This window comes from Quercus lobata, chromosome 1, assembly GCF_001633185.2.
Source record: "Quercus lobata isolate SW786 chromosome 1, ValleyOak3.0 Primary Assembly, whole genome shotgun sequence".
In the NCBI taxonomy this organism is placed as follows: domain Eukaryota; kingdom Viridiplantae; phylum Streptophyta; class Magnoliopsida; order Fagales; family Fagaceae; genus Quercus; species Quercus lobata.
Window position 1 is genome coordinate 31706645 of NC_044904.1, and position 11596 is coordinate 31718240.

Below are 11596 nucleotides of genomic sequence, written 5' to 3' on the forward strand. Positions count from 1 at the left end.
GGCACCTTATGACCACCATGCAATCAGGTCACGAGTTGCATAATCTCTATACTCTGCATTTTAAACTACCCTTATCGAATGCAAATTTGCCAACACACACACACACACAACCGTGAAGCGAAAAATCACAAGAGAGATATCCAAGAGAAGCCTCTTTTAAGTACATAAAAAGAGAGAACCTTTGTTTTGAGAAAACCACAATCTATTCTCTCTTTTCCATCTCCTTCATTGTATTGATTGATATTTTGCAAACCCTTCACTCACCCATAGACATTGACCTTATGAGTGAGAGAAAGTTTATGGAAACTTGAGAAGCCGCATTCAAATCCAATCTCTATTGGTGGTTTTCCATTAGTGCTTCAATGGAGGTTCTCTGGTAAGCTAAATGAAGGAAAGACTCGATAAAGATGGTTGCTAACTAGAGCTTGGAAGGCACAAGTACACAGGGAGAAATAGGCTTGGAGGGTTTATGTTCATCCATGTACTGCAACTATTTATTCTGGTGGAGATTTCCGACAGGTGGTTGAGGGAGAGGTTTTTACGCCTGGGCTTTGGTTTTCCTCTTCCTAAACATGTTCTGGTGTTTAGTGTGATTTGCATGCCTTCCCTTTATTTCCTTTACTCTACTATATTGCCATGTTTTGTTTAGTGTAGTTTGTTAGTTTGGAAATTGGTTAAGTCATTTATACTTGGACTAATTTGATTAGTTTAGTATTAAAATTGATTTAGCCATAAAATCTTGCTTAAGGGTCCTAAATACTTGCTAGGGTTAGCTTAGCATATTGTAGTTATTACTCTCTCTCTCTCTCTCTCTCTCTCTCTCTCTCTCTCATGTTTTTTTTCTTTTTTTTGGTGATTTTTTTTTTTTTGGTATCTCTACTTTATGTTGATGAATTTTTGTGTTCTTTAGAATTATACCACGGGTTGATGCAATTTAGTTTTGTGTTTTTAAGTTGTTGTTATCTTTTTTTTATTGTTAAATGTTATGCAAAATTGTATTATAAAAATAGTATATAATAATATAATGTTATTTTATTACATAGTATGATTTTGGATAATATGGTGTGACTATACTTGCATTTTGGGTTTTGCCCATCATCTTTCTGTTTTTATCTTTGCATTTTCTCACTTACATGAATGGCCATTAATTTCAATTATTATGTATCTTTTTCTCAAATTTGATAGTGTTAGTAAACTTTCATTAGTTTATTATGTTTAGATTAGAATTGTATGGGCATTGAAAGTGTGAATGGAGACACATACACTTTCATGTTTTTTGCTAGAAAACACCCTTCAGTGAAAGTATAGTAAATGTAGTAAATTCGACTACAAGGGTGCCTTTTTGGAGGTTTACTTTTCCTCAAGGTGGAACAAAATGAACCGAAGTGCCTGCATATGTTGGAAGTGTTTCTCATTAAGAGGCAGTTTGGATCCACGTTTCTACGTTGCGTTTTCTGGCCATGCGCTTTTTCTTTTTTTTTTTTTGCTTCAGCCGCACCTTTTGACTAAAGTCAGCAGTGAACAGTGCACTTATGCACTGTTTATGGGTCCCACAAATTACATTTTTCATCAAATTTTTCATTAAAAATGAGTCCCACAATACTATTCACACATTTAAAAATTATTTTGCTACAGTGTTTTCAGTTTTCAGTTTTCAGTTTCAGCAAAATAAGTTTTATCCAAACAGACCCTAAGTCTATCTTTTGCTTCATATTTCAAATGGTTCTAATATGAAACATTTCTGCTATTATGATATGCCATTTGTCATTCTCTAATCTTCCAATAATCAAAACTTTAAATGAATGTATATCAATTTAATTTAAACATTTTAATGATTAATTTAATTTTTATTATTTATTTCTATTCAACAATAAATAATTTTAAAATTAATGGGAACCACTTAGATTCAGGCATGTAAATGCCAAGCTAACTATGTAAATGCCAAGAAAGACATCTAATTGCCAATGTGTAAAAGTCATGAGAGCAAAAGGTGTTGGCTGAAGCTCTAATGTCAAGAAAGCAAACTAACATGTAAGTTCAAAAGTAGTAGATCGAGAGAGAGAGAGAGAGAGAGATATATATATTTTTTTTTTGTGGGAATACTATGCATAATGAAATAGAGAATAACAAATTTATAATAAGAGAATAAGAATAAAAAGAGCCAAAATGAAGATAAATGGATAGAGAAATAGTAATGTTAACGTAAAGAATAGTGAAAAGATGAAAATGTAAAATGTAAGGAGAAAAGTTAGAGAAAGTGTAATAATAAGTTGGGGAATTAATAATATATAAAAAAAAAAGTTAAAAATAAGAGAGAGAGAGAGAGAGAGAGAGAGAGAGAGATAATATTTTGATTGTTAAATAATGAAAATATTATCTCTCTCTCTCTCTCTCATTTATTCTTTCTTGCAACTTTAGTTTAGGTTGATAAATCATTATATATTCTTTAAAACACTATTTTGGGTTAATACAATTTGGCCCTCTCTCTCTCTCTCTCTCTCTCAGCTTTTCTTTGATTTTTATTTAACATAGCACTTAGTTATTTTGAAAGTTAGAATTTGCATTTATATCAAAATACAATCTTACTATGTATTTGATTGTGAATGTAAATTATTTGAGTAATATCAGGTGTAATTTTATGATATGTTTTCATTATCATAATTATCTCCTTTACAAGAATGAGAAATTTGAATAATGTATTTGAAACTTAAAGAATTTAGTTGTATATATATAATGTACCATAACATAATTTAGAAAAATATGGACCACCTAAAAATGAATAATATCAATCAAACACAACAAAAATATTAAAATAACATATTTGTAGAGATGGATAGATGGAAAATAATTTTAGAAATTGTGTAATTTATAGCGAGAACAAATTATCTTCCACAAAATTTAAAGGATAATTTATATAGTATACTATATGTTAGGGTCGTGTTTTGGTATTTTCAAACCATACCAAATTATGTGTCTTTTATTAAATTTTGATATATCTTAAAGTTGTAATTAAAGATTAAGTTGAAGACACAAAGTTTGCTCAAGAAATGCTCAAGAAAAACACATTTTCAACATGTACCTCAGTAGCAATCTTGATACATCGTGAAATTTACTACCTCCTCGATACATTGAGCGTCGCAGATCAGTAAAAATCAACATTGTGAAAAAGCTCATAACTTATTCGTTTGAAGCCTGAATTAAGATCCGTTTGAACCAGTATTTAAAAGACATCATAAGCCATCTATTACAAGGCTTTTGAGAGAGAGAGAGAGAGAGAGAGAGAGAGAGAGAGAGAGAGAGAGAGAGAGAGAGAGAGAGAGAGAGAGAGAGAGAGACACTCCATTTATGCAGCTAGAGTTTTGCAACCAAGTTTTCTCTATTTCACCAAATCAAAGAGTTTCAAAGTAGATCTGAAGATTCCATTAGTGAAGAAGCTGAAGTCATAACAACCACCACAGACTTGCTACTATGAAGAAAACCTTCAAGAGGTTCTTGAAGTCAATTGGAGGTTCCAATTGTGATTGGGGGTGGAGTTCATTTATTGTAGAATTCAAAGGTTCTGAAGCGGTAAAATGTTTCTACTATAACTTCATCTATTGGGTTTTTAGAATCTAGGGACAAAGGTTTTGTATTAGATCTAAAACTTCTTTTTATTATAGTGGATTGCTTTTTGGGAAGGTTTCCCCCCAGGTTTTTATTGTGAAACTAGTTTGTTTCTTTGGTTTTCCTAGGCCATCATATCTTGTCTTATTTACTATTTCGTTGTGCATGATTTTGACTTGATATTGATGTTAGTTTATTTGAACAAGGTTTAATCATAATAGATCTAATTATCAACTTGATTTTAAAACTTTTTAATTCTATCAACCAGGGTCTAAATTTCCCAATACTATAATTACAAAATAATTATTTATTTCCACGCATCAGTGGGTTTGCGACTAGTGGACTTTGAAAAACAAACTCAATCCCATGAAATTGAAAACCAACGGAGAAATCACTCAAAAAAAAGCCAACAGAGAAAGAAGAAAAAACTAGGTTTGATTAGCAAAGAGGAGAGAGAGATGGTAGAACTAGAGCCACCACAACATCGCACCAAGTTCTTTATCCCACCATTGTCTTGCCATCCTTGTCCAACCTCGCTCTCATGGTCCCACCACACCATTCAATAGCCACCATTGTTACTGCCTCTTACCCCTGGTATTTCTTTATTTCTTTCTTTCCTTGGGAAATTAAACTTAACCCACCTATGGTTAGGACAGTTTTAATAGTGTCTACCTATGTTTTGGAATTTAACACTTTACCCACGTGTTATCCTTCGTAGGCCTCTGTAATGTAGCTTTGTTAAAAACAAAGGTATTATCTTTTTGCTTCCCTTTTATGTCTCTCTCCTCCCATAAAAAATAAAACATTAAAATAATAACTATAATAATAATAATAATAAGTGGTATTGGTAAAAAAATTTATACAAGATCTTAGAACTTGAACAATGAATTTACACTTGCAATCTCAACCATAAAAATACAAATTTACAAAACAGAGTTACTTACAAACGCTTGAAAGGGAAAGAAGACTTTGGGTTCTCTTAGTCACTACTAAAGCATTTGGTTTATTAGCATACTAGTCGTGTAGCCGCACATTACACATGATAATATTTTTAGAGTAGTCTCATTGAATTTTTATTTCTATATCATTAAAAATTATATAAAATTTAGAAATTATTCTTTTAGATTTTTTTTTAAAAAAAATTCTCAAACCCAATTTTTTCTACTATACAATCAAAAACACCAAGAAACTATATCTAAAAAGTTAATAAAACTTAAAATAAATAAATAAATAAAGAAGAAGAAAGAAAGAAAGAAAAGAAAGGGAAAAATAAAACTCACATTAAAGTCAAAACCCTGCTCCCAAATATGTAAAACATATCAAATGTGATGTGATCAAGCTAAATATCTATTGAGGACAAATTTTCCACACCACATGACTTCATTTCATTGGCAACCCGCACCACGTCAAAACTATCAAGGATTTTGCGAAAAATCTATTTTAAAGCCCAAAAGAGTCCATATTCACAAAAATGATGCCGAAGCCCATTGTCCAAAACTCATGGCAATATAATCTCATCAAGGCCCATAGTTCGAGCTCATGGCACAACATCTCATTTTTGGCTCATGATCCAAGCTCATGAGTCTCATCGAGGGAAATTTGGAAGTCGTGGTTTGAAGGGCCAAAAAGTATGTTCAGTAAAGCTCCAGTGATTCAAAGTTGATAAAGGAAAGCATGTTGCTTGGCATGTCTTCCCCAATTCCCTAAACTCGGACGGGTCAGTGAGCAATAGGTAACATTTGGTAAGCCTCTCATATCACATAACACTTAAAATGATAAAACTCTTCATACTCTTTACATAAAATTAATGTCTATCATATAATATGAGTTTTAAAATATAATTATATCATTTCATATTAATTATGTTATTATTTTCATATAAATCAATTCCAAGCATATGGCTAAATATACATTAGTATCTCATATCTAGCATTAACTGCTCTCCTTACTCTCCAAGATTTGGTTAAAATACAAAAAAAAAAAAAAACCATATTTACATCTCTAAGACTTCATCAAATATCAAACAATTAGTCTATTACTTACCAAAATTATATATGGACTAATCATATAATTTTTCAAGAGAGGAAACTTAGCCGAAAATACCAATAACAGCTCCAGCAGAAGCTGCAACAACTTCTGTACAAGCTGCAACAGCTCTAGTGGAGGCTGCAACAGCTTCTGCAGAAGCTGAAACAGCTCCAGTGGAAGCTACAAACAGCTTCTACAAGCTGTAACAACTCCAGCAGAAGCTGTAGAAGCTCCAGCAAGTTGACACATGTTCTAAAATGATATCATTTGCCCATTAATGCCCAATCCCAACAGCTGGCTGTCAGAAACAAGAGGATCCCATAAAGATTATCTTGCCATTTTTAGCCAAACCATGACTTTAATGCCAAATATTTTTTCCTCCAAGCAAGGTGTCATTTGGATGACATCTTTCAGTTGTAACAGCTGTGATTGACAGCTGTTACAGCTATAACATCAACCTTAAAATCTCTAACTTTCTTCTTTTGGCTAAAAAACAAAGTCCCACCAATGAAACCACTTACTTTGCTAAGGATTTTTCCTTATTTGCTAATTTTCCCTTCAACTAAGTTCTGATCTAATTACATACTTGGCTCTATATAAAGAGGACCAAGCTACACATTAAAGGGGGCACCATCCATACCTCTCTCATCTTCAATATTCTAAAATTTCATTCACCTTGCTGCACATACCTCTAAACTCCTCCATACTTCTCCATCTCTCTTACAAAGATATCTCTTCTTAGATAACACCATTACACTACACCTATCACACCACACCATTATCCATTACCCATCTTTCCTACACTTCATTATACTGAAACTTCATCATTTTTACTGCCCAAAACACATCTCCATCTCATTCTTTATTTCTCATACAAAATCTCCCTTCTTAGAAAGCAACATAACCCATAACACAAATAATCTCATGTATTTACTATATTTAACCTTTATATTATTTATCTCACACTTCCATATGTTTTACAAACACATTCCTCACAAAATACCCATACACACTTCTCATATATCTTTAAACTCCATGTCTCACAAAGTATACATATACAAGATCCATGTCCAACAAAATATCTACATATAATTCCTATACATATTACAGACACCATATCTCACAAAATATATATATTTCTTACCATCTCCACACATCTTAAAACACATCAAGCACTCTTCCAAGAACACATTACAAAATCTCTTTCTCATAGAAAGAATATGAACATCAATACTAAGGCCTTTCTCTTTAAAGGCACAAAGACTTCATATTAGAGTCATTCTCATTGAAGACATACATTTCTAATACTTATGAAATTAAAAGCCCTTCTTATGAAGGACAATATCACTCATATTTGACTAGAAACTAAAAGAGTATCACATGGGGAAAATCATTTGAGTGCATGATTAAGGGGACAAACTTAACCAACCAATGCACACGGTTGGACATGCTCTCTCTCCCTCCAGTTGCACCCATTTTTCCCTTTCAAACATGAAGTCACCATGAGAGAATTCACTTCACCATGTTGCTAAAATGCTAAGTCCACTGTTGTTACGGCTGGAGCTGCAAAATATGAAAGTTGCTGAAATGCTAAGTCCATTGATGTTACGGTTGGAGCTGCAAAATATGAAGATAAGTCATTATATTTTATCCTCAACTTTATATTATTAAGTATATTTTATTCATTACCATTTTACCATTGGATGCAAGTTATTTTAATATCATCTCACTATTTAATGAACATGATCTCACTAACACTTCCTTAATGAACATACACATATTAATAAATCGATCTACCACCAACGCACATATGTTATTTGGACATAAACCGCCATTGGACACATATTTTTTTTGGAAATAAACTACCATTGGACATATATTATTTGGACATGGACCATTGCCGGACATACCTTATTATGTTGAACATGAACCATGAACCGCAACTAGACATGGACTATTGGACTCATCCCATTATTGGACATTTGATACCTAATTAATTATTTTCTAATATTGGACATCACTTAATATACATAATAATAATGCATTAACTCATCATTTAATCAAAACTATCATGCTAAGCATATTATTTATTTATTTTCACCATTATCATGATTCTAAGACTTTGGGTTTTATCTATTTTGTAGGCTTAAAAAAAACACCGGAAGCCATTGGTCTATACGGCCCAATGTTGAGTTCCGGGTTGAACTCCCTAAAACAAATCTGAGCCTAGCAAAGTCACACCTCCAAAGACATGTGGCTACGCGCAAAAAATCACCCCCGACAATATCCAATGCATAATCAAATTCAAATTTTTAATAAGGCTCTGAAGTAACGCTATGGAAATACACTACTATTCCCAAGCAAAAGTGCATGTTATAGCCTTATACATAATGATTGTAACTCTTTTTGCTTTATAATAATTATAAATTATAATTGTTTGCAGTGTGGTGCGGTGTGGTTTTAGGTCATTTTTAGCACCACATTTTGCTGTGCGGTTTAGTTAAAACCATAACTACAACGCACTTTATTTTTGCGGTCACATGTGTGGTGCGGTTTAGAGTTTAGCCAAAATCATAACCACACCACACTTCATTTTTGCTACCACATGTGCAATGTGGTGTATAAGATGCAGTTTGAACAATTTAAAGTTGATATATTTTTCAAATTATGGGCTTTTCCTTCCCAACCCAAAACTAATTTTTTCCTTTGTTTTGTACCAAGTTTTAAACTATTGAGCTAGTTTTTCTTTATTTCGGACTGGCTTTCTTATTCAACACTTGCTAGGGTTATCAAATTTTTTTTTTTTTTTTGGAAAACTAGGGTTATTAAACTATTAATAATATATTTAATATTAAAAATAAATATATTCATATATAGAGAGGGTGCGGAGCTATGCAGTTTTTGTGGTTTTCTTATTATAAAACCACAAACCGCACTATACCATGCGATGCGATGCACTGTTACTTGTGATGCGATGCAGTTATGCCATTTTGCAGACAGTTTAAAATAGAAAAATTATTGTGTTAATACTTTCATAATCTAATCTAACATCTAATCCAACATGTGAAAAATAAATAGATGAATAAATAATTTTAAACTAAAAATAGAATTTATTTTCTTAATCCAAAAGAATACACTAATGAGATAAGGAAGATGAAAGAACAATATAAAATATTTATAAATGCTTAAAACAATTACTCAAGTATCTAAGAATATCATATAACAAAGTCATAACAATTTGCTACTAATTTGTTAAACAAAATATTTACAAACAATGAAAGGAAACTGCACAAAGACCATCTTTTTTAACTGCACTAACAATTTTTCATCATATTGTCCAGACCATCCTATTGTTTTCCAAATAAACTAAAACCTAACGGCAACGCAAAATATGACATATTAGAATATGATTTTTCCCTAAAACAGATCAACAACTACCACCATTCATTAAAAATATTTAGTGTTGTAAATAAAATGATAAAAACAAATACTTGCATCAAGGAACATATATGATTAGTCAATAATAGCACAATGGGGGAGCACAAATCTCTAGTAAAAGATCCTCCGATGGGGGTAGTTTTCAGGTTTTATCTTTTCGACCATCAATGATCAAGCAAGACTTGTGAATACCTTTTGTAGACAATTTAAAAAAAAAAAAAGTTATTCTTCATTGATTTCATTTTTCAGTATAAACAACCAAATGTAGAGTTCAAAAGAACACAAATATTCATCAGTCTAAGGTAGAGATGCAAGACAAATTTAAAAAAAAAAAATACAAGAAAAAATGAAAAAAAAAATTAAAAGAGAGAGGAGAAAGAGAAATAACATTTTTTTTTTTTGTGGGAAAAATATACATAAAATGGAAGAGAGTGGCGAATTTATAGTAACAAGATTAGAATAAGAAGAGCCAAAATAAAGAAATATAAAGGAACAGAATTATATGTAAAGTTAAAACTACCCAAGATGAATATGTATAGACAATACTTTTGTTTTGATTTTTCATTGATTTATTACTTATTTATAAAATCAAAATTATGGTAGATGAATATGTAAAGTTAAAGCTGCCTAAGATGAATTTGTAAAGCCAATATATTTATTTATTTAATATTGTCAAAAAATTAATGGTAAAAAATAAATATGAAAAAGAATAATGATGTGAAGAATGACGTGACAAATGAGGTGGCTAAACAAAAGCGTAATCACAATAAATACTACGCTTTAGCTTTTAGATATTGTTAACACCTAATTTTATACCTTTACGACTTGAGCTCCTGTTCCTAATGACGATATCACTCGAAAGCCTAAAACTAGTTTAGAGCCCAATCTTGTAAGTCTTTAACTTGGAGGATGTTTTGGTGAAAAAAAAACATACAGAAACCCTAAGTATGTGCACGCATGTTGTAAGCATGCGTACGCATACTTAGAGTATGTGCGCGCATGTAAGGTTTCAGAAGACCTGTATGGAAAGTTTTTTTGATGTAATATTCTTGTAAAGCTAATCCCACATCAACTGAAGTACAACCTACACCCCTTTCTGATCACTATAAAAGGCCCTAAAAACTCTTTTCCCAAAACATGTCGAATTCACTGGAAAACAATGAATTAAAGAGGGTTTTTGTTCTAAAATACCCTCAAGTTAAAGTTTACAGGGTTGGGACCTATTCTAGTCTTGACTTTCGAGTTTTAAACTTACTAACCTTCCAGTTTTGTCTTTATTAGACTGACTAATGGGAACAGTCAAATTAAAGCTCAAAGAATTCTTGTGTTTGAGGTAAGGGTCTAAACTTGTCTCTTTCATTTTGGTCGTTTATTTTATTTTACTTTTTATTGCTTTAATATATCTGTTTTATAGTTAGGTTTTATAACTTTCGTATTTAGAAGCATGCTAGGTTGTGTTAAATTGTTGTTTTAACTACTGCTTTAAAACTATGTTTCTGGGCAATATTGATATCGTATTCTGTCCACCCTCGATTTGCGTGCTGGACCCCAAAAAATCCAAAAATCTTATTTTCTCTTCATGGGGCCACGAGAACATCTAGAATGACATGGCCCAACCTGTTCAGACACCGAAGCACCCAAAGTGCCTTTTTCAGCTAAAATGACGAAAATGCCCCTAATTAACCTAGGGTTGACCGAAGTTCAAACGAGGTAAATTCCTCACAAAACAATACTTTTCATAGTTTTATACCAAACCCAAGCTTTTCAGATATTTTTGGCAACTTTGACCTAGTTGACCCAAAGTTTGCTCCCGGTAAGCCCCAGAAACCCTAATTTTGATCTGGCCATCAAAATGGGTTGAAACTAACTTCATTACGAAGATTATCAAATTCTTAGTCCAACAACTATTCATGGGTCGAAATTAGAGTTAAAACAGTCGAGATATCACGAAAACCGGGATAACACACCGATTGATGCACCGCTTACTTCCGAGAGCCATAACTTTTGATTCGACCATTGGATTTTCAAGTTCCATACCTTTTCAGAAATAGGAAGTAAAGATCTTTCTAGGGGTGTCAAGATCAACCTGATCTATGGCCATTTGAAGGTGGAGGCCCTTGAAGGGCCATCGCCTCGTAAAGTGTGTTAGGGCTATAAAAGGCCCTAGGCACCCTCTAGACCAAAAAAAAAAAAAAAGACTTCCTGGCTGCCTGCTCTCTACTTGGACAAATTTTAAGCTTTTCTCCTCTCTTCCAAACACAAAAAACACATCAAAGCCTCTTGATTCTTCCTTCACCAAAAATACAAGGTATTGTTCTTATACCCAATCTTCTTTTCCTTAGTTCTACACTCTGGATTTGGGGTTTAGGGGTGTGGATGTAGATTTTTAGCTACTATCGACACCCCTAACTCTTTAAATCTTTCCCTAGCATTTATCTTGTTTTCTCTTGCCTTAATAACATAATTTATTTCTTTTTCTAGGATGTTTCTTGCTTTATTTGTGCTTCTAGCTTAATTCTACATGTTT